Here is a 24,218-nt window from a genome sequence, read left to right as displayed (position 1 = left end):
TGATCCATTTACTGTTTATTTTAAATCTGACAAATTACTTAGAACATGTTTTTCAGAGGTTAAAACAATTAACTAAGACTTTGCAATGAAAAATCACTTCCTGAAGAATTAAAATACTAATTAGTAACTTTTTAACACACAACCTGAAATAATTAAGGTATGCAATGTAATTAAAGCACATGTTTAAATTGCAAAACTTTGAACTTCTTGGCAGCATCTGTCATCCAAGGCTTTGCATCACTTGCGTGAGGCCATTTGCTGAACACGTTAGCTCAGCCTGCAATAAAATTAAATATCAAGCAGGCAAACAACCAAATGTTCCCAGTGCCTGTAGAATAGCAGGATTTTGTGGCCCAATTGATTCAAGTTGTCTCTTTCTGACGCAGGAGGGGTGGGGATGAGAGAGGATCTAAATGGTGCTTGTGAAGACTTTATGCTCTTGGAGTAGTAAAACCCTCCTTTTAAAAAAAATCCCAGAAAACAGTATTTTCAATAAGCATTCTGTTAACTCTGCAAATTGTATTGCTGTGGTACATTAAGGAAGTTCCTCCGGGAACATGCCTGCTGGTCAGGACAGCTGAGGTGTCAGGAGGAGAAAATGCAGTGGGTAGTGATGCTGTGGCTGAGCCAGGGGCCCATGTTGTGTGCAGATGTTTTTGTTGTTTGTTTGCTTTCTCTATTACCATAAACTTTGCTCTGAGTTCTATTGGCAGCTGTTTGATAATCAGGAATGGTGCAGCTGGAGCACGACCCACATGTGATAGATTATACAGTGAGCAACAGTTCTGGTGGCTGAGCAGATCAACAAGTTATGGTAGCAAAAAAGCCCCTACGGTTTCAGTGATCAGTCCAGTCATGGCTTGTAGCCATGGTCCACCTGGATGCTTTTGCTGCAAAGACTGACAGTTTTGGATCTAGACCAGAAAGGACCTGGGAACTGAAAAATCTAGAGAAAGATTGTGAAAGGCTGTTAGAGGATGATGGACAGAAGTAGAGTGCTGGCTAGGGCAGAGACGGAGATGCTGAGCTGGAACACTTTTGACATGGAGAAGATACCTATGTGTGGTGACCGCCAAATGTGACACTGATTAAAAGTTGTTGTGAACTAAGTGGACTTAACAATTTAGATGTTATAATGAAGGGATTGATTTGCTTGCTAGCTCTTCTGCTTCATTTACCAACCTGTAGTACTGGCTGAGTAACACAGGTAATGCAGCAGGGCACTGAATGAATGGTGATACAAGTTGGAACAGGCAGTGGTTGAAGACATCAGGAATTCTGGAAGGATTAGCCAAAATCCTTTGGCAGATGAAGGTCACTGCCAAAAATGAAATGGCTTATTATGCACCTGGCAAAGCTTTGTAGTTTAGTCACTGATACATTCTCCAAGTGTATTTGGGGCTTTTTGTGTATATGTGTTTTATTTGTGGAGTTGTGGGGTTTTTTTTTCGTTTTTTGTTGGTTCTTTTTATTCCATCCCTTGTATGCCTTTGGCTTTTCAGAACAGATTTATACAAGTTGACTGTTGTTAACTCGTGTTTATAGGAGGGCACCTTTCTCTCCAACTCTGTGAAATCTTGAGAGCACTCCGAGGAGAGAAATGTCACCTTATTTTTCCTTATTCACAACAAAGCAATTTTTTGTCATTTCTGTAAATGCTTTCTGCTCATGTAGCTACTCAATCCTTTTACCTTTAGGCAAAAGCTAATAGCTAGTAGAAAGCTAATGAGTGAGGTTGAAAGCAGAAATTACAGTCTGACTGCTTTAGAGAAAGTTCTTACGATGCAACGATCTGTACCGAAACCCGGTGATTACTTCTGATCTCATTTGAAAGCAACTTGTAAACAAAATGAGGTATCATTCAGGGACCTGTTCTATAATTAGTTCCAGGAAAGATATGTAAGAGATTTCAGTGAGGAACATGCTGGCATGTATCCAGAAATGACAGTATCTTTCTCTTTCAGGGTTTTAGATTTCAAAACATATTATCCTAATTTGAAAGCAGTTTTCTGGGGATTTATAAGCAGTGTTAGCTAGTGTTTCTGTAGTAAACCACTGTGTCATTCACCCTCTCCGCTCAAGGTGATGGGAACAAATGGCCTTTTTACCTCCTGAGGGGTTATCTGGGACTTCAGGCAGCAAAAATTTGCTGTGGTGGCATCCAAGTCTTGCATTGGAATCCTTATATTCAGATGTACTGTGGCAGCCTTCATGCACTTGTGAGGGCGGCTGGTCTGGTTTTCATGTTTGTTTGTTGTAGCAAAATTTATAGCTGTTTAAAACTCTTCCAACTTGTCCTTATCTGGTATGCACTGGAGTGTCTTGTACTCTGTCCATGCTCCTTCTCTTCCCTCCCTTTTTCTCCAGTCACACCACCTAGGCTGTGGAGGTGAAGTGTGGTGGGTGGAGTGTTGGCTTAGGGCTTGATTGTGTTTCCCCACACTGCTGGAATTTCCCAGTTGCCCATTTAAGCCTTATGGTGAGCCACAATCAGGATCTAGGGACTGAAAGACTGTTATCAAATGCATATCTGTTCTAAAAAGTTACTTCTTCTTGGGTATAAAGGATGAATGAGTGAGGGTGCATGACTTGCTCCCAGTGGCAAGCTGTAAACCATTTCAGAGTGCTGCAGTGGAAACTTACACACCTTCCCCAGCTTTGAATATGTAGTTTTGGTAAAGAGGGATGTATCCACAGAAACTACAGTTCATATCTGCTCAGGGCTTCCAGGATTTAAACACATGTTTTCTCAAAGGTTTGGAGGAAAATGGCAAAGCTCTGGATGTGTCTGGACAAAAAGGGAGTGTACGAGCTAGCAAACCTGATAAACTGGAATGCTCAAGAAACCAAACTTGATTCTGATTTCAGAATAACCTTTCTAAACAACTTGAGTGTAGCCTGAGAGCTATTTGTGGCTTTGCAAAATGGAAAGGGTTTAAGCGACTCAGGGGACTGATGCTAAATGTGGCATGTTTCATTTCAAGTTTCAGAAGGAAGGAAGCACACTCTTAGTATGCAAGTGAGCAGAATTCAACACTGATCAAACAATGCTACAGTTTTGTGGGTATCTAGTGGGTTCATGTTATGTTTGGTCTGAGTTCTCAGGCAGTCAAGATTTGTAATACCCATATTTTCAACTGTTATTTCTGAGGAATTTCCTATCTGTTGTCTACTTGATTTCCTTGGGTGAAGGTCAAGCCAGGGATTAGAAGAATGTCTGTACACAGATCCCAGAGGATCTGTGTGACACAGAGAATTTTGTAACTTTTCAGTAGTGGGCTCTCATCCTATTCTCTTAAAACATGCTTTATCCTCTATGTAACATAACTTTTGAGCTAGACTTTATAGTTAGCTTTTTAAGTAAACACCACTGCTGTACAGAATGGCAAGACTGTGCCCTTCATTTGCCTGCTTTCTGTTGGAAATACTCTTGACTTAGAGACCAATTTCTTCCATCTAAATCCCTAGCAGGTGTTCCCAGTCCCACTGTTCCCTGTCGTGTATTTTAAGTCCTTCTGGGCTCCTGAGAGCTGCAGATTTGACACTATCTGGGTGTAAGCTCAGGAAAGGCAGCGTTAACAGCATAGGGCATATTCCCTTCTTTGCCCAGCCTTGTGCTCGCTGGATGAGACATACTCCCTGTGACTAGTGGTGTGTGGTGGTCTCATGCCCTTTTCTGAAACTTCTGAAGAGAAACCAAAAAGTCTTGTTCCTTTTTGTAATGTTTTTCTGACAGCTCCCCGAAAAGTTGTTCTTTTTCTCAATTCCTTTTTGCTCTTCTGAGAGTTTCCACTGCTATTTGTCTGACACTTCCAACAAAATGTTTTTTCTTCTCAAGAATGAGGAGCTGCTCTTTCAAGAGATTGCATTTACATGAAAAAGGCATCGAGGTGTGTGAGACTTTTGGTTTGCATTTGCTCAAATGGACACTTAAATCAGTGACATTACCTGATTCTGGAGCATACTAATCAACATCAGCTAAGCTGATGTGAGGAGTCCCAGAGACCTTATTAAGTTAACTGATGTCAGTTAAAATGTTTGTTGGGTTACTACAACACCAACCAATGCTAACATTTCTAAGGTAGATGATTTGAAGGTAGCTGGGAGAATGAGACCTGGTTTTGAAAAGATAGATGATCCAGTTTGTGTTGCTAGTACCACTTTGGAGTAGAGAGCTCAGCTTCTGTCAAAGTAGTCCTCAGTGTTGTTGCTGTAATCTCTCTAAATTTTAGTTAGCTCTCTTACTGCCTGGAAGTGTGTGTGAGGTTCTTTTTGGCCGAATTATCTCCCTGCCCTTCCTCTGGCGCTCTCAAGTACCTAAATATTATTTTCTTTAGCTAATAGTGTGTCAATTTATATGAATTCCTGTATATAGCTCATCATAGACCAAAGAAGGCATGAAGAACCAAAATAGATTGAAATACGTGAGAAGTTCTTGCATATTATGGGTGTTATTGACAGGTATTTCTCCTTGCTCTTCCGTGTCTGTTTTGTGGCCTTTCCCTCCCACTGTACTAAGGTTTGCTTTAAAGAGCCTTGTGCCAACTGGCTTAGAGGTTCTCTATCTGAAACAATTCTTAGACAATCCAGTCCTTCAATGACAAACACTTGTTAATCCATTACTTGTAGAAACATCCCTACATTGAAATGTTTCTGCCAGATTAAATTTCTGCAAAGAGTTTGCAGCCCCATCATTCGATGGCCTAAGATCCTCAGCTTACTTTCACGTTGGAAACCTACTGATTTTTTGAACTCATTATTATTAAGCCCCTGCAGAGGGGCAAGGGCTTCCTGGTGTATGTCCAGAGTTAGTTTGGGCTTCTTGGAAAAGCAGCCTAAGGAGGGTATTACTTCTAGATACCATGGGAAGGACAGAGCAGGGCTAGTGGTTGGCAGTGATGGATGTCATGGAGTGCTGCCTCCTGCTACAGATGGATCGACATCACAGGAGCAGCACTTGCATCGTACTTCACAGATCCAGCCAGTTGCCTGCCCTCTGGTTCAGTGGGGCTCTCAGTGATTTCAGTGGGAGCGTGTTTTTCCTGTATCTCAGACTGAGCCTGCTGTGCTGCAGTTGCAGATGTATGATCTAACCTCATTTTGCTACCTACCACCTGAATTATCTCAGAAACCTTTGGTTTCTTCCACGGCTTGCAGCTGATAAGTCTCTAAAAGCTCAGGAATGTGATTCCATTTAGCTTTGTTCTCTGTTCCATCTGTACAATGTCTTGACAGAGTGCAGCAGAAGGACCATAAAGCTTAGGGATGATATAACTTGACAGTAACTGAGTTATTGAACACAAAGGAAGAACAGTATTAAGCTAGCTACATTGTAAAGCTCCAACACGAAAAGAAAAAAGTGAATCATTTAGTGTAGTTTCATAAATACTTGTGATAATTGCTGTAGTTGTGTCTTGCTCAATGTATTATCCATTTTACAATCATGTTTTTTCTCTTCAGTCAGCACTTATCTTTCACATCAAGCTGGGATTATAAAAACCCCTTGTAAATGTCATCAGGCCAAAGAAGAAAAGGGGAAAACTCCCATCCTTTGAACTTTCAGGTTCATGTAGTGGATAAAGCCTAGTCACAAGGGAGAGGGAGAAAGGGAAATTCTGAGGGGCTTTTCTAGGAAGCAGAAGGGAAACCGTTTCAGACTCAAGAGACTGAACTGATAGCATGGCCAATAAAATGTCTTTATTGCTTTTGTTCAATGCCTTTTCTAGGAGGAATTATAAGACACTAAAACCTGTGAATTTCCATTTTTCCAAAATTACTTTCCGGCTTAGTACTGTGAGAGCGGGAAAAATTCTGACCTGCAGGTGCTTGTTTTTGTTGGAAACTGTTGTCAGCAACAGGCTCGAGGACTATCACTTTCTTTTCTGGATTGTGAATACTCTTTCCTCTTAGCTATTTTTGAGTACTGTAGAAACCACTTTTCTTCAAGAGAAGACAATGTTGTTAGTTATATATATAATTCCACTAAGATACAACAGTCGATTTACTTTTTTCCTGTTACTAGGCAATACGTCTCCTCTCTGACTTGTAACTCTATAGTCATTTGAATCTGTATTTCCTGAGAGTTGAGAAAAGGAAGTAACTTGTGTGAAGGATGAAGTTCAGAAAAATATGTATTAAGTATTCATCAGTGAAGTAGGGAGCTTCACAGAGGTCAGTGTTGTCTAGCTGCTGCATTGGACATTGAAACAATGGGAATAGTGGATCTGAAAAAGGAAGTTCAGGATGCTAGGGTGAGAGGAGAAAAAGAAACAGAGATTAACCAATGTTGGTTTAATTTGTCTTGGCTCTTCACCTGAGAATGATGTTGAGTTGTGGTTGAACTGATTAAGCTCCATGCCAATCACCTCGCTGAGGATTTGTCTACCTTGAAGACAAATTCTGCTGCAGTGACTCCTGTGAGTGAGGGGAACCACCTGAATTATATCTTGTTGAGTTTTTTTTTCTACTAAGCTAGAAAATGCAGCTGTTTGAAGGTGCTTATAAGCAGCTGTTCATCGTAAAGCCTTTATAGTCCTGGAACAAAGCCTGGGTCAAATCAATGGTATTAATTAACTTCCTTATGTCAGAGCTACTGAACTAAAGGGAGACAGTCTTTGCCTGAGCTGGTCTTTCTAGGAGCATTGCTCTCTTAAAGCAAAAGTGAAGGTATTGGTGCAGTTTGTTTTCTTTTAATTGACACAAACAGACCTGTGGCGGCAGTTTGTGAAAACTTTTTGAAGAGGGAGGAACTGAACTGTTTATGGAACAACTTTCTCAGAGTAATTCATAGCAGGTACTTGGGATCCCCTGTGTCCTAGCAAAATATTTCCGATACTCCTGCATGTTCTGGTTGTACCTTTTCTTACTCAAGTAAAATCAGATAAGTGCAGAAAAGGAAGATCTGTTCCCCCTGTCAGGAGCCCATCCTTCTCTATAGTTACCCAGTGCAAAGCACAAAGTACTTATTGAATAGTTTGTACTAGGAAAAATGATTTGAGTCCTAATGGTTCAAGGATTCTTGAACTGGTGACAAAAATAAGTCTGACAGTTGCTTAATGTTGCAGGCTTTAACCCAGCCCCATCTTCCCAATGGAATTGTCTCCCCAATCCTTGTGTCTTTAAAGTATTTACAAAACTGAAGCCTACGCAGTCTGTTGAACCTATCTGTTTTGCTATCAGAGCAGGTTGTTTCTAGTCGTATGTCTGTTACAAGCAAGAGAATGATAATGTCTAACTAACTTCCATGCATTGGAGATGGACACAAATAGGATCCTAAATAGGGGCACCTAAAGCATCTGTAAGCTTTTCATGCATGTTTTGCTAAGCTGTAAATAATTGGTCCAAAAGGGCCAACAGTCACACATGGAATTAGTGGGTTGTACATACAATATAGAGCATAGAGCTGGGTTGAGGTGTCCCAGTTATTTTGTCCAGATGTTGGAGGGTTGTAGACTATTGACTTGATAGGTGAAGTAGATGTATGGGTTGTCTGAAGGAAATATCTTGAGTAATCCATTTCAGATTTGGTTATTAATGCTTGGTTCAGGTCTAATCCAGCCAACTCATCTGAAGCACTCATCTTTCAAGCATTGTAAGCATGATCAGATCTTGTCTCACTCTTCAACATGATTGGATCTTGCTTCATTCTTGTCCCACCCACAAAAGTACTTTTTCTGTTATCAGTGCAATTTCATTGTGGTTTTTTACCCCCCTCTGCAATCTTGACCACACAGGGGGATACTGGCTTCTTTCTAAATTAGCAAGCTTGGGGTTTGGAAGCAAAGCAAACAACTCCTTTCTTTCAAAGCACTCTGAAAAACTACTCTGCTTTGTAGAGATGTGCTTCTGTTTAGAATCATAGCACAAGAGTGAGCTGTCATCTCCTTTACTCTTTAACAACAATACACTGTTCTTCCTATGGTCATGTGTGTAAAATCAATTTTCCTGTTGCCTACTCTTTCCTCTAGGTATGTATGGGGAACCTACTGCAAGTTGTTTCGTTATTGGTAACTGTGCACATATTTTGGTGGAAGGATATATATGTGTCTTTCTTTTTCTGTGGTGGTTCAGTGTCTTGACTTTTCTGTTGGAAACTAGTTTCAGGAAAGTTTTTTGTAAATCATTTTTGATGAGGACTGTACTTAGCTGAAGTGCTGCTCTTCTGCAACTGGAAGGTGACGATTCTGTTTAGAGTATGTTTCTTTGGATTTATATAAAAAAAAAATCCAAATTCACCTCCTCTCATTCTTTTTCTCCCTTTTCTACCTTGCAGCAGAAGAATCTCTTTCCCAGGAAGAAAGCAAAGGAACAGTGTAAGACGGAAACCACAGTTTCTTATGCTGTTGCATTTCTTGTTGCAACGTCATTCTGTGACTTCATTTTCCTATTGCAAATTGGTATTGGCAACCTTGTATGCCTTCATCTTCACAGAACACAAGTGATCTCTTTTATTTCCACGTTTTTCTTCTTTAATATTCTGCTCTGTAGGATATCTGCCTGCTGGCTTATGTGCTAATATGCTTTGAATTGCTAATGGGTGAGCAATTCATTGTACACTTCTCGATGGCGAATCTAACAGCTCTGTCACAGATTAGGCAGTGTGAAAACCAAATTGTTTTTGTACCCAGACTCTGGATCTAATTTCTGTTCTGAAGCAGTAACTTCTAGTGTGCTTTAGGACAGTGGTGTTGCCTCAGACAAGTTTGGAGCTGTTAGAGGTAAAAGCCACCAGAAAGCACTATACTAAGCCTAGGAAAATGGGGGAAAATCAACTGTTGAACTAGACTATGTGATTCCTCTTCTAACACAGAGGTGACTGTAATGCCAGAGATGGTGTGATTTAGCCATGCAATATTGTGATGAAATTGAGGCAGTTTATCAAGACCAAGGACTCAAGAACATACGAACTGTAGTTAAGGATGACCTGAGCTAGTCTGCTGTCGCAACCTACTGCTAGTAAAGGCCTGAGGCAGAGCTATAGGAAGCAAAAATAGGTGCACTTGACTTACTTATCCTTCACACCTCTGATCCTTATAATTAGCAAAAGACAATTGCTGTTGTGAGTTGGGCAATGTTTGTGTTATATTAGCTCATGTAGGCAGTAAAACTTGTGCAGGACTGCATGAATTGTGGATGCCAGAAGAGCCAAAGTGCAATGTAAGCCTGACCAGTACCTGAGAGCGCCATGCTACCCTTCAAATAGTTTTGTGTCACTATGGAGATGAAAAACTAGTTTAGACTTGTGTGATCCAGTGGGATACACACTTGGCTTCAGAAAGGAAAGAAATCACGAGGACAGAGAAGGACTAGGAAGTTCAATTGATGTTAACACAACAGCAGCACAGGTGATATTAAAAAAGATCTCTGAAGAACAGAGAGTTACCATCAGAAAACCAACTTATTTTCTGTAACTGCTGGAAGAAAACTGCACACTCATGGAACAGGCAAATGAATGCTGACGTGGATGCTCTATCTCCTGTTAGTGCTTCTCCTCTGTAAGGCAAATTTTCTGACTTTACAGAGCTGTCTTGATTTTTGTCTTTTCCCTTTGAGAATGGTGCTCATAATCTCCTCTCTTTATTGTTTGGTTGTGCTTTATTATTTTTGAAAGACTTTTCAAAAGGTTGCAAGGGATGCTGGGGAGAAGAGGGAGGAATTAGGCATGTCTTTGGTCACATAAGCCAATTTTTTCTCAAGAAAACAGATTGTGAACTATTAATTCTGTCTACATGCAATTGACTGATACTGATCTTTCTGGATTGTTAGAGAATAGAAAAGCCAGTCTTTGAACTTCACAGATAAAAATAACAGTCCAATATACAAAATGACTATGGCTTCCAAAAACTATATGAGGGTTAGAAGTCCTAAAAATTGCTGGATTTCAAGTAGTCTTTAGTTTGCCTTTCTGAAATGATGCAGTTCAGTGATAATGGAGCTCCAGCAGTGCACTGTCTCACTTCCTCAAAGGGAGCTTACTTATAGCCATGTAACCCTTTCACCAGTTACTATGTTTAATATGAGAGAGCAAAACACTTGTCACTTGGGAGTAGGACACGGAGCTGTAAGTAGGCTGGAGAATAAGTATCTGAAAATAAACCAATAGTGTCAAGTTTGAGTGATACCTGTGTGTCTGTGTTGTAGTAGCATCTGACAGTCATTTGGTAGTGGAAAATAGGGTCATCTAGAAGGTTGTGGCAGAGGTTGCTTTAGATGTGTCCCTGTGCCTCAACATAGTACCTAAGCAACAAGTCACTGGATCAACTTTGTGCAACTGCTATAAAGGCAACTGGCTGGCTAGGTAGGCAGGCTCCACCTATACTAGGAGGGCAGTGCATGGGTAGCTACTGTCATACCTCTTCTGTTGATCAGGATTCTACCAAACTTAACCCTTCTCTTTTTCAGAGATAGAGTGGAACTTTTCATATGTTTATGCTGTTTTAGAGTATGTTGGGAAGTAGTGACTTGAAAAGAAAGACTAGCAGCTTGTTCAAAACCACAAGCTTTCACACTGAAAGAGCAGCCTGACCTCTCTGCAGTTCTTCACTTTCAGTATAGGAATCCCCCTGTGAAAGTTTACGTAAACTTTGTTTTACAGTATAGTGTTAACAAGCCCTGAACTGGAAGTTGAGGGTGTGAAATGCATATCCCAAATAAGGCTTGCAAATTCAGCAGCATGTTGCACTGACCTACAGTTTGGTCTTACCCTTCCGCATAGAGGAGGTAAGATTTGTGCATGGATTAGATGATCACTCTGGAGAATGACAAGTACTATCAAACATCTTTTCAATCAAGAAACTGAAAGCAAAATCTGAAATTTAGTAGGGATTTAGTCCTTCATGATGGGACTCTGCACTAAGCCCCTGGTTCTGCAGACAGCAGCCTCCTTCCAGGCACAGGAGGTGGCTGCCTAAGCCACTGGTCTGCAAGGAGCAGCTAGAGTCTGAAGAAGTAGCAGCCACCAAAGTGAAGGATCAGTAGCTGCAGTTTGGGGGGAAGGTGGTAGGTGATGGAGACAGTTTTTCTGCAATCTTACTTTACCCCTCCCTATCCTTTCCTTCTCCTATTTGCTCCATAGTGGCAGGATTGTCTAAGCCCTTTCCCATTTATCTTCACTAGTGATGCTGACAAGTCTTGACAGCATTTTACCTGAAATATCCCTCATGTGACATTTCCCTGCTCCCACCGTGCACACTTGTTTCCCTTGAAAGACCACTCTTTCCCTTCCATTGACTAACACCCTGTGAAATGCTTTCTTATGACATTTCACATCAAGGTTTTTTTTCTCTAGGGTGATCCAGGCTGAATACTACCTTATTCAAGGGCTGAAGAAGCTGCAGCTCCACTGGTTGTGATCTAGTAGCTCTGGGTAGCCAGAGGAGCTAGTTCATCTCTGCAGTGCCTTAACAAACATACAAACTCTTCTGCCCAGTAGCAGGTGCCAGTGGCACATTTGTTTTGGCAACCTTCAAGCTCTTGGCTGGAATTGTGCACAAGTGATATTTAGCACCTAGATAGCTGTTCCTTGGAAATCCAGGAATAGGTGAGTTGGAGCATTATGGTGATTAGATCTGTGCCACTGATTTTGGAAATGCTATTAAGTATGTGTGTTGTACAGCAGCAAACTGTTATTTGGCACATGATGTGCCGTGGAGTACAAAGGACATAAAAAGACTCCATGTTTTTCCAGAAATATAAAAGAAAAAGATGTGTGCATGAGTGGAAATATCTAATATGATCTCACAAGTCTACGTCCTTGGATATCTTTTCCAAGAATGTCAGAGAACCAATATCATGTGAGAGGCCACCAGTAACTGAGTAGATAGATGGTCATGACTATGTAGTTGCAGAACCAGTGTTTTAAAATGTTTCTCTGTTCACACATCCTAGAGCTGTGCCAAACTTGGGAGTATTGTAGTTGTGCTAATCCTTAAAAACTATTTATTCTCAAGATCCTCTTACAGTCTCTGCTTTAGTAATCTCTCAAAGTTCATATTTACCCAAATCAGAGGTAGAAACAAGATCTTAGCTTTCTTTCATATCATGCACTGTAAACATTGACGAATAGCTCTGTTACTTCCGTAAGTGAGAGTAAGACGTATAATACCAGTTGAAAGGATGTTGTTTCTGTGTATGTGAGAGATTATTGTTGTTTCTGTGTATGTGAGAGATTATTGTTTATCTTGGGGTTTCTCTAACTAAAAACTCCTGTTACATTATTCTTCTTCTTCTTTTTTTTTAAAAAAAGATAACTTTCCTTTATTCAGTTGTTACAGAAGATTTGTTTAGAATCAAACATCAAGTACTTTATAGTAGTATTTATCCATGTGCAGAGTGTAGAGGCAGGACTGTATCTGGCTAGCTTCTCCAGCACCTTGTGGATATTTTGTTAGGATTGAAGCATTGGCCAAAGTACTTTTTTTCTGATACAGTCAAACCTTCCTAAAAGCCAATATTATTCAAAAGACAGCTGTTACTGCCAAAGTAAATGATTGACTTTCTGCTTTGACATTAGATCCCAGGGGAGTAGACACTTCTAGGAAGATGTCTAATAAAGCTGTAGCCAGGAGGATTTTTGTCACTGTGATATGTCACTTGCTTTTAGTCTTGACATACGTAGTATCTGAGTGAGTCTTCCTACTTCTGCTGTAAAGATATGTGCGTCCTGGGCAACGTCTATTTTCCACAACTGGGCTGCTTGAATCCTGTCTCACCTCATGAAAACCCATCTTTTTGAGATGACCAAGGCCCAAATTCTGAGCATTTGTGGTAATGTACAACAAAACTTGAGGCTTCAGAAATGAGTAAGCTTGGAGTCAAAACTGTACAGAAACTTTGGTTTGGAAACACAGGATTACTACTTCTGTTTATATTTGCTTATTAGTGAAAAGTGTTGATGCATTCAACAAGAACTTTGATTTGCCTTTGATGGGAATGTGGAGATTACTGCTTAACCAAGTTGCATCTTATAGTTTCAGCCAGGAAAGTGAGGAGAAAAGTGTTTAATGGCATTTGCTGTGGAACCTACTGCATACCTAACTCTCCCAGGATAGGAATCCAATGTCCTCAGACAGGAAAAGTACAAAGTGCTAATTGACTAGATGGCATTGTACTTAGTTTACTGGCAGCTGCTGAACCTCTTCAGGACTCTATAATGCAGGCAAACAAAATATTTTGTTTGAATCTTTAATAGCACTATTCAATAAGCATCATGCCTGCCCTTTTTGTAGATACAAATGCCTGTTTGTGAGAAAGTGTAATGGAACAGGCTCTTTTCTCCTTTTGGTGACATGTTTGTGGAGAGTTAACTAGCAGGAGTGATGGGTACTCTGCCTTAACTGGTAAACGGTAAAATATAAGCCCTATAGCTTGAACACTAGAGAAGTAATTTGTATAAAGTACTCAAACTATGTAAACTTTAAATGACCTAGTTTTGAAGCACTTCCTCTGAGGAGTCATGGAAATCTTCTCTAGATGTTAACATGCTGATCTCATGCCTACAGTTCAAAGACCTTACATGCCTGTCCTACTACCAGATGGGATTTGAAGAGACTCATTAGCTATATATCTTACAACACTTCGTATTTTAGGGCCTCAGAGCTGACCTTGGCACTTACAGGACTATTTATTTAGGGGCCTGAAGTAAGAGTGCCATATGTTGGTCTTTAATAATCCTTCATTGAAGCTGTAAACATTCACTTTGGAAATGAAATTGAGGTGCAGCTGGAGGAGGACTGTGAACACTTTAGTGTAGCTCTAAAATGGAAAACAGAGGTTTTAGGAACTGAAGCAATGTTATGTCTAAGCAGCTGTTCAGGGGAAGCAGAATGACTGACAATTTGCTTTGCAGCTGCCCCAGGCTCTGGAGCCACCTGAGATGAAATATTTGCTCTGGCCTAAATGGCTGTCATGAGGTAGTCTCTGATCTACACCTTGCTGACAGTGACTTGATGGTGGTCTTAGTCTTGCCTTGTGTTATCTCGACTGTGTCCTATTTCTTACAACTGCTCCACCCCAAGATTTCCTGTACCATGGACTGCAAATGTAAGGAGGACAGAAGCTGAAGTGGTACACGAGGTTTGTTTCTGGGTAGAATCTTATTTATCAGCCTCTCAACACAGAAGACAAGTAAGGGAAAACTGGGAATCGAGTTAAACCTCAGTTTTAATCAAAGCTATCCTGACTTTAGATACAGTTTTTCCTTTTTCTGAGGTGTGGAACATATCTGTGGTTGGAATGGGGTAGGAACACACTGTGAACTGCATCAAGCCATCAGAGTTGTGCTGGTTTACATCAGCTTGTGCATATCACTTTGTGTTTGAATCAAAATGTTCCATTTCAGCTGTGAAAAAAAGTATTCAGAAGACACCTGTAAATTAATACAGTGGCTTCATACCTTGACCACCATGAAACTGTAAATTGGAGTGAGGTATTCAAAGGGTGAAATTGTGTGAAGGATAATCTTTGAGGACAAAAGTTTCCCATGAGGATATTCAAAAATTCTTCACTGGGCCTGCCACAGAACCCTGTTAGTTCTTTAATTAACTGTTTTGCATTTGGTTTGAGATCATTAAGGCTTCATTCAGACTACAGTGCAGCCACGTCCTGGTGCCATAAAAGGAGATTGTGCTCAGCAAGGCACTGCTGCTGTCCTTGGCTGTAATAGACCCTAACTTTGGGCTCACGTTATGGAGTTAGGCTTCCTCAGAGTACACTTACGGTGGATGACAATGCTCTAGCATAAATGAGCACACTCTCTTCCTCTTCGTTTCTCTGAGGACTTAAGAAATGGGGGCAGGGTTAGTAAAATGGGTGTTATAGGGACTTATAAAAGTTTTGTCGAAGATGGAATGTTAACCTCTGACTCTCTAGCTTGGCACAGTTGTTGCCTAGCCTGTCTTGTTGCACAGGAGACCTTTCCAGGCAAACCTTTGAGCTTCAAAGTTGTGGTTTTGTTTTTTTTTTTCTCCTCCCTCTTTCCCAGCAGAGGACTTGGGAAAAAGAAGACATGAAGCACAATATGGGTACCCCAGGGAGCTCTTGTTCTCATTCTCTCAACTATATGTTGCAATCTTTCTTGTCAGGAAAGATCCTTTCCTCATGCAAACAAACAACTCTGTAAAGAATATAATTTTTTTTCTATAGGAGACAGTAGAATCTCTAATAGATTCTACTCTATAGATCCTAGTGCAAAGTGGCCTCAAATTCCTTCAGGGTCGTGCTCTGTTTTTACAGAAATCTCTTGGAAATACAGCTCCAGGGTATTTGCTGCAGGATGTGTAGATGTATGAGCCAGGTTTTAAGCCACTACTATGCATTTTGCTAACAGATAAGCAGTGCATGGCAGTGCAGGAGTCAGAGTAGGCAGTAGTTACTGTGGTTAGCCTGTGCCAAACACCCCAGGCAGCTGGCTATGGGACAGCTAACTAGCTGTAGTTCTGCCAGCTGTAAGGAAAACTTCGCTTGTAGCCTGAGTAGTCAGAAGCATTGCTATAGGAGATTTAGTGAGGAGAGCATGGGAGTGATTTAATCATGGAATGGCCCTTGCTGGATATGCGGTAGAGCTGGAGAAGTGGTGGCACTCACTGTTGCCATCTTCTCTCACCTCTTGGGTTTCACTTTGCTTCTGGGCATCTTTTTTCGTTGTGTGTTTTAATTTTTTCCCCTTTGGAAGTACTAAATGTGTATTTCTGATGAGTGGAGAAGAATGTGGCTATTAGGCAGATTCCTTCATCATAGCTGTTGAATAGGTCATCATAGCTGTTGAATAGATATGTCCTTCTCTGGATAGTAAAATGCATTAGGAAATTAGGAAATTGTTACCTTTCAGGAGTCAAGAGCTCATGTTAACTGCAAGATAAGTATATTTTGAGTGCAGTGGTGTTTGCACTATTTGTTTGTGGCAGCATGGAAGAAAAAAGGCAACACCAGAGACTCTGAAGCTGGGTAGCTGGAAAATGCCAAGTCTGCAGATAATCACAGTAGCCAGTTTGCATGCTAGCAAGGGTGAAACACAGCAAGTCTCTATATACCTTGTAAATCTGTGCTTTAAAAAGAATAACCAAGTTTAAACTGGGCTGCCTTAGCACAGTAAATATAGGGAGTTCTGGATGCTTCTGCCCTCCCTGATGCCAAAATAAAACAATCCTCCTTCCAGAAATAATTTCCTTCCAGAAATAATGGCAAGGATCTGCTTGGCTCCAGCTTAGATGGCTTTCTGACTGGGATGACAGCTGGCTTTGCTCTGGCAAGGCTGCTAAGAAAGGAGCTTGAAAGCAAGTGTGTTCTTATTAAGAAAAACTTCTGATTCAGAATTTAACCACATTAGCAATGCAGAACAGAGAAATACAGATGTTGGGAAATTACATTTGGGAAGCCAAAGATGAAGAGATTATACTTCAAAAGTGCATTTGGACTCTTGTAACTAGCTTTACTCATGAAGTGAGGAGGGGAAGACACAAATAATTAAGAAAATAGCAGTCTCTATCTCATTGCACCTAGTGTGGAAGTTGTAAATAAATTAATATGGAAAACTGCATAATAATGTGTACAAGAAAGTATGAGAGGAGAAATACCTACATACAAAACTAAATAATAGAAACTATTTTTAAAAATTTAAAACTCCTACTGTTTTCTGGATAATTCTCTTGTTTTCTCCCTCCTCCCCCCTCTTCATTTAAATTGTACTCTTGAACGGCACCAAGCAAAACCTAAATCATAGCAGTCATCATCACTGTTCATTTATGGAACAAAAGTAGATTTGGAGTGAAACTGGTAGGCTGTAGTAACTGAAACTAAAATACTTGAAACAAATCCCCATAAATGATACTGATTTCGTGCACCGCAGTTGCTCTCTCTCAGGATGCTACTGAGTGCTCTTACTGACATGGTCTTAATGCCTGCTGATTGTTAGGTGGGCTGGGTGCCAGGATGTGTTGAATAATTCTGCTTTCCAGGAGTGGGTTCATATATGGAATTAGTGGTTTTCGTGTTAGCTTTTGATGCCACTGATCTACAAGATCTGTGCAAATGCCACTTTACTACTCTTGAAGTCTCACTTGCATGTTGTCCTCTCTGGTAAAGGAGTAAGTCCCTTGCTGGAAAGGCACAGTTGAGACACCTCCACTTACACTGAGTAAAGGGTCCATAGGATGTGGTAAAACAAATCATATATGAGTAATGTTAGCTGGAGTTTAAGCATGAGGCTGACAACATGGGTTCAAGGCCTTTCCTCCCACACATACCTACAAGGAGTTGGGCACTGTACACCAGTTTGGCCACTGTCTCGGTGTCTGTTGACAAAGTTGCTCTTTATGTTGAAACCAGAAAAGCTGTGGTGGGTTGAACTTTTCTGCTGTGTGCAAGGGATTTTTTTTCCTGTGATTGCTTTAAAAGCAAAACCAGAAAGCGGTAACCCACAGATAGAGGATTAAAATGGAAAAAGTGTGGCTTTAAGACAATTGGCTCTGCGATACTAGGAAGTCTTAACTGAAGTTTGAGTGTGGTCATATGTCTTATTACAAGTTGCTTTGAGTTTGTGCATGTTAAGCTATGTAAGCTTCCCACGCTTGGGAACTGTCTGTCCTGGAGTCCTTGAGCTAGCTATGTATTTATTGTTCTTAAACTGTTAGCGTTTGGGAGACAGAGTTGTTCTGAGCAACCTGCATTCCTAGGGGCTGATAGACACCCTGAGACCTCTGCAGTTTAGGACTAGAACATATATAAGTCCTTCTAGAACAGATTATATTTCCCCTAATTCGTCACTTTTGTTTTTTAACTTTTGTTACTCTTCTTTCTTTACTCAGCAGGCATCTTGGAACATAATGACTGAGGAATACATACCTTCTTCCATCAGTCTTACTGTGCACATCCTTGAAGATGCTGTCCTAATACCAGCAGCTTATTTTGTTCTGTTACAGATGACTTTAGCAATTAGTATAGGGAAGGACTGGTAGAAAAGCCTGGTGGCTGAAATTGGAGTTCAGAAAAAGGAAAATAGAGAGACAAGAGAGGGAAAGGCACCTAGGAGAACAACTAAAACTGGAATTATCCACAGTCACAAAACAGATTCCTTTTAGCAATACTGAAAGTGACTGTATTTTTATTTGTTCAGTACTCTGAGCAGGAAGGGAAACTTACACATGCCCAAACAAACAAAACCCCCCAAATCACACCATCAAAACCAACCTCTCCTTCCCTTGCAGCAACAAACCTAGTTAAAAACTCAAGCCAGTATGAGTTCTGGTATGTCTCTGCAGGCATGAATGCCTCAGGCCAGAGCTGAGCAGCTGAGGGTGCCCACACAGAGCCCTGTGAAGCATGATGGGCAGCTGCAATTAGCAATTTCCCATCAACACACAGACTTCATGCCAGTGCAACACTACACTGAAACAGTGGCAGTTTTCCAGACCCTATTAGCACAGACACTTCTGTACTATAACTTGCTGTCTGGTTAAGATATACCTGAAGGTGCTGAGGTGTTGTTTTAAAGACACATTGGTAGATGTGAACTGAAATCAACTACTGGGAGTCTCTGAGGCTCAGGTTGCTTTGAAAAATCTAACTGCAGGTATGTCTGCAGCATATATACATCCCCACATGCCTCTCAAAATTCTCAGTATTCAATGAGATGTTTCACTGAGTATGTATTCACATTCACTCTGTATGTGTGTATTTAATGGCCTGCGGCAGAAAAGTATCTCACTGTTCAGAAGATAGTTCCTGCTTTTTATCTCCTCATTTCTTTCACCTGTTGAAACAAAGCTCTGTCCATTGACTATGTGTCTGTAGTGTCCTGCTGCATGAACTGGACTGCCATCTTCCATGTATGATTAGGAATGCTCAGCTTCTATGAGGGGCTGTTGGCTCTACAGGTACCTTGTCCTGAGTGGGAGGGAAGGCTGGAACACCATTCAGAAAAGGAATGTAGCTAGGAGTGCGAGACAGAAACCAGCTCAGCTTTTTCAAAGGATTCTTAAATGTTAATCATAAAAGCATAAAACGGGTTGAAAGGGAGCCTTAAAGATCATCTAGTCCAACTCCTCCTGCCATAGACTGAGACCATCCACTAGAACAGTTTGCTCAGAGCCCTGTCCAACCTTACCTTGAACACTTTCAATGATAGAAGACCCACAGCCTGTCTGAGTAATATTTGGCAAAAAGGCACCTTAAGATGCCAATTTTTTAAATGATATATTGTTTTTTTTCTTTTGAGTAAAATATTCTCTCACCGGCCCTTGATGTGACTTCTCTGGCAGACAAACTGTCAAGATGTGCTAACCGTTTTGCCAAAAGATCAGTTTCTTGAATGTCATATGCATTGCATTCATGCAATTTTAGGACTTTCATAACTGGAGACGGTATATTGGAGACTCTTTCATAGTGCTCATCTTGGTAAATAGTTCAGTAGTTTCAACTTCATTACAAGAAGAGAGTTTGGAGATGAAAATTTATTATCTCCTCTTCCTTTCTAGAAATAATTGTTTAATTTCTTCAGAAGGAAAAATCTCTGCTGATCTCTGTATTTACATTTGTATTACTTGTATTATCAAGTTGAACTCAAAACAATAGCAAGGTTTTGACTTCATGAGATCTGAAATCTACAGCTGTGTGATTTCTCTGCTCTCACAGGATTCAGTTTTAATCAACGATGAAATACAACGATGTCATTTTAGTCTTCAAAAAGGCAAAACTGGCTCTTAAGGGGCCCAGGTTCACAGAGGTATGAAAAAGTGGCTTCCAGAGGCCAAGAAGAAAGCTGGAGAGGGCTATTTTTTGTTTGGTGGTGGTTTTTTTGTTTTTTTAGAAGGGTATGTAGTGACAGGACAAGAGATAATGGTTTTAAACTGAAAGAGAGTAGATTTAGATTAGTTGTAAGGAAGAGGCTTTTCACTGTGAGGCACTGGACCATGTTGCCCATAAAGACTGTAGATGTCCTGTCCCTGGAAGTGTTCAAGGGCAGGCTGGATGGGGTTTTGAGCAAACTGGTCTAATGGAATGTGTCCCTCCCCTTGGTAGAGGTGTTGGGACTCATTGGTCTTTAAGTTCCCTTCCAACACAAACCATTCCATAAAATGCCCTGCAGTAAAGACTGGTATGCACATCTGTGGTTATGTGTTTTATTATTCATTTAATATAAACCATTCATCAAAACTGAAAGGCAATTAATTTGTCTGAAGGCTAGGTGTGTTACAGTAGCTTATTCTTTTTTTTTAAAGCACACAAACAACTTGTAACAAACTATGGTGACTCATGACCCGGGCAAAACTTCCGATGCAGTTGCTTGCCCTCTTTCTCATGTTTTCACTGGATTTCTTCACTAGCTGCAAACTGAGACCTTGGGTTTTGTGCAACACTGAGTTTCCGATCGTATTGAGTTTATGATTGTATATGTGCTGCTCAGTACAATGGGACTTCTTACCTTCGTCACAAAGGACTTTTTAGTTTCTATTACATGCTGTCAGTTTGTACATAATAACCATTCAGAACTTGAAAAGTTTTGGTGTGACTAGTATCCAGAATGTCTTGTCTGAGCCTTTTCTCTTACTCAGCTGATAATTTGAGGCAGTATGTGAGATTATTTTCAGCCTGGTGTTAACTCCTTGAACCACACTGCGCTGAAACTGTATTTGGTCTCTCAATGTGTCAGTTTCATGACTTAAGAAAATAAAAAGGGTAAGGAGAAGCAGTAAAAGCAAAATTGTACTTGTCGAGTAAATTAGTTGGAGATGCCTTTCAGAGTCTTAGGTGAAAGCTGCATTTTGTTTTACCAGCAGTTGTGCTTTCACTTCTTGTTTTACAATCCAAATGCACACCAGCTGGCAGTCAGCAAAGAGGACTGGAGTTACAGAGACGAAACACTTTTAACCAGGAAATCCCTCAAACTGATTTTTTTCTTCTCCAGCAAGCTGCCACTTACAACAAAGCCAAAAAAATAAAAACCCCAAACCTAACCAACAAAACACAAAAACCAAACAGAATACAAACCCAGAATTGTTTCTTTTTCGTTTTTTCCTGTGTCCCCGTCATCTGAAGCACTTATAATGGACCTTAGCCAAAAAGCTGTAGCCCAGATAAGTCAGTTTTAGGACTTTCTAGTACAAGACAGAAAACTTGATCTCTTACCTCTATGGAATTTCTCTGTATCCTGTCTGAATATGCCGAGATTCAAACGTGCTGCTGTGAGGAGCCTGTGCCTTGAATGAGGAAGTGCTGATGCAAGGCAGGATGTGGAGCAATAACTCGGATATTGAGGGCTGTCTTTCTTGACTAGCCAAGGAAGAAAATGAATTATTGATGGTGCTCACTATGGTGTGCTCAACTGACGTAAGGATTTGCTAGCCTTACTTTACCAGTAGTAAAAGCTCAGGAACATTTGATATTTTACCCTTCTTTTCCCAAACTTTAGCTGCTTATAGTAGTGCAATGTTCTGATACGGTGGTGCTTTCTAGGAAGATTATCCACCTTTTGTCAATAAAACATATGTCTCTGTCAAGAAGCATATCTTTGCGTGAATGTGCTACTTCAAGATGTTTAGAATAAGGATTTTTGGGAATGTTTCTCAAATGAATCTTGCCTCTTAGGTCAAGCAGGCACTTGAGACTTTGCTTGGTTTGTTCCGTTAGTAAGAGAAAATTGTATAAAAATGCAAACAAACAAAATGCCAAAAAACCTTGTCTCTTCTTACAATTAGTTTTAACTGATATCCATATATGTAGTGTCCTGTATACCTTAACAGAAGCTACTGCTTGCTAAGCATGCCTTTCCAAACTCTACTTTGTGAAAAAAGTTCTCTCCCTCTCTTCTTTGCTCTTCAATCAAGCACTACTGTTTCACTCCCTCTCTGCTTTTTATGAGCAGGTACCAAGCAATGTTTACCCCTTATGTTTTCAGCTGGCCATGGCAGAAGCCTTTCTCTTTGTCCTTGAGTGAGCTCTTGCTTGTATCGCACTGAGCTGTTTGTTTGACTTGGGTGTGGGTCCCTGGCATGCCTTGTTAGAACATTTCATAAAACAATTCTAGTTTTCTTTCTACGGGTCTTTGCTACCACAGCCATTGCTTCACTGTGGTTTTGTTGCACATAGATGCATAATCACACAATTCAGTACACAAGAAGCTAAAAAATACATTGTATCAACTCTCATTTTTACGATTTTTCTGGGTAGTCTCTCTTGCATTGAATGAATCCTTCTGACATCTTCCTTTAAAAAGCGGTGAACTTTTCGTTATATAAATGTGCAATAACATGCATACCGATAGATTTAAAATAATTAGTATTCCAAATACTGTTCTCCTTCATCTCAACTCCTCCTTTGTTTGGGTTAAGCGGGGAGCTAACTATTTAATCATGCTTGATGAATTAAAATATTTGTATGTAAAACCTGTATTAAAAAACAAAACAAAAAAGTGCTTATATTTTAGAGCAAGGCTGAATTTCTTAGTATTAAGCCAGAAGTTAAATAATTGAAGGAACCCTAGGAAATTATGATTCACTATGCTGGAAAACAAACAAAACTTTCGTACTCTACTTAATAGTTTAACAAGTAACACTTGATTAATCAGTTAGCTTCATGGGAGTATTTCAGCAATGCACAATTTCTCACTCAAATGCTCCTGTAATGGAATTGCCTATTCACTCTTGCAAACAGTGATGATCCTGACTATTTCCTGAGGCACTTTTGGCAAACTTTGAATGCCTGATGCAACTCACATTAGATGAGTGATAAGACAGAACAGAGGAAAATATGTCTGAGTTTGTAGAAGTTATTCTCTGGCACTGAAGTCCAAAAGTAGAAGGCTTCTGAGAATAAAATTCCCTATGAAGTACCAAAACTACTCAAGACTGTACTAATGTCACGACAGAGACATATTGTGGGTGGATTTTTTGTTTTGGTTTGTTCTTCTTTTGTTCCCTGATGCCCTTCAGAAAGCTCATTTCTTTATAGGGTACTACTCTGAGAGCTCATCTTATATCAAACAGAGATTTTATCCAAGTTAACACAAATGTTGGAATCTGACTCATAGATGTTATGCACAATTCCAAGTAAAAGAAAATCACTTCATAATCAAGTTCAAGAATGTGAAGATATACTCTTAATACTTCATTCCCTATTTCCTTCTTTATGTGCTTGGAACAGATCTCTAAGATATTACATAGCCCAACTTAAATTTAAACCAACCGCTGTGGGAGTTGTTCAGTATGTCCAGTGATATGAATAGCTTTTTTTCAGCACATATTTTTAAAGTCCTATGTCACTAAACATTCCATATTGCAGGATTTTCTGGGTTTTTTTTGGTTTTTTTTTGTATTTGGTCTTTGAATTGCCCTGGTATGGTGATTAAGTACCATGAAGCTAAAAAATAAAAAGGCTGAAGTATTCTAGCTTTGTGTCTAGGTATCGTCTGTTTTGCCTTTCATCCCTTTCTCACCTTATTGTTGTGTTTCCTTCTTGCGGGAAGTGGCAGTGATCTTAATTTAGTGATCTTTTAGCCTAGAAAAGACTGACTTTATCAACACTTATAAATACTTAAAGGGTGAGTGTTGAGAGGATGGAGTGAGTCTTTTTTTCTGTAATGCCCAGTAACAGGTATAAGCTGGAACATAGGAAGTTCCCCTTGAACAAGAGGAAAAACTTTTCTTGTGAGAGTGAGGGAGCCCTGGCACAGGCTGTCCAGAGAGGATGTGCAGATTCGTTCTCTGGAGGTTTTCAAACCCGCTTGAACACATTCCTGTATGACTCGATCTAGATGGACCTGCTTAAGCAGGGGGGTTTGAGTAGATAATCTCTAGAGGTCCTTTCCAACTCCTACCAGTCTGTGATTCTGTGGATTACTAATGCATTCTTCTAAAACTGCTGAGTGTACAAAAGGACTGTAGTCAGACATATGTCTTCTTGTGTTTTGAAGTGAAGGCTGTGTGTCTTGAGGGCGGGGCATACAGCTATTAATCAATTTGATTTTTGGTGATAAAGACAAGAAATCATTCTGATCTGTGGTAACTACACACCAGAATAAATCACACTGGTATATACAGAGTTTGGTTGTTTTTGATTTGTTTTTTTTTTTCCTCAAGTTTGCTAATTGCTCATGTGGCAGCAGCAAAGTACTGTGACTACTTAGTATTCTAGTGTGCTAGTTACTTATGAAAGAAAATGAGGACCTGGCAGCAGTGCAATACTGACTTGTAATATTTTTATCTTCACAGATAAAAGACTGAACATGA

The 24,218-nt window shown here is 40.2% G+C and overlaps 1 protein-coding gene across 1 annotated transcript in view; it reads right to left on the bottom strand.

Annotated features, from left to right (window-relative positions):
- Nucleotides 1-21,192, bottom strand: part of LOC133625846 (myelin-oligodendrocyte glycoprotein-like) — a 34,859-nt gene extending 13,667 nt beyond the window's left edge. Inside the window, exon 1 of the mRNA XM_062000511.1 lies at nucleotides 21,121-21,192. The gene's annotated coding sequence lies outside the window, so the exon portion shown is untranslated. The remainder of the gene's footprint in view (nucleotides 1-21,120) is intronic.
- Between the last annotated feature and the right edge of the window lie 3,026 nt (nucleotides 21,193-24,218).

This window comes from Colius striatus, chromosome 1 (genome assembly GCF_028858725.1).
Source record: "Colius striatus isolate bColStr4 chromosome 1, bColStr4.1.hap1, whole genome shotgun sequence".
NCBI lineage: Eukaryota > Metazoa > Chordata > Aves > Coliiformes > Coliidae > Colius > Colius striatus.
The sequence above is the reverse complement of the archived record's forward strand: the minus strand, read 5'-3'. Positions and strand labels throughout refer to the sequence as shown.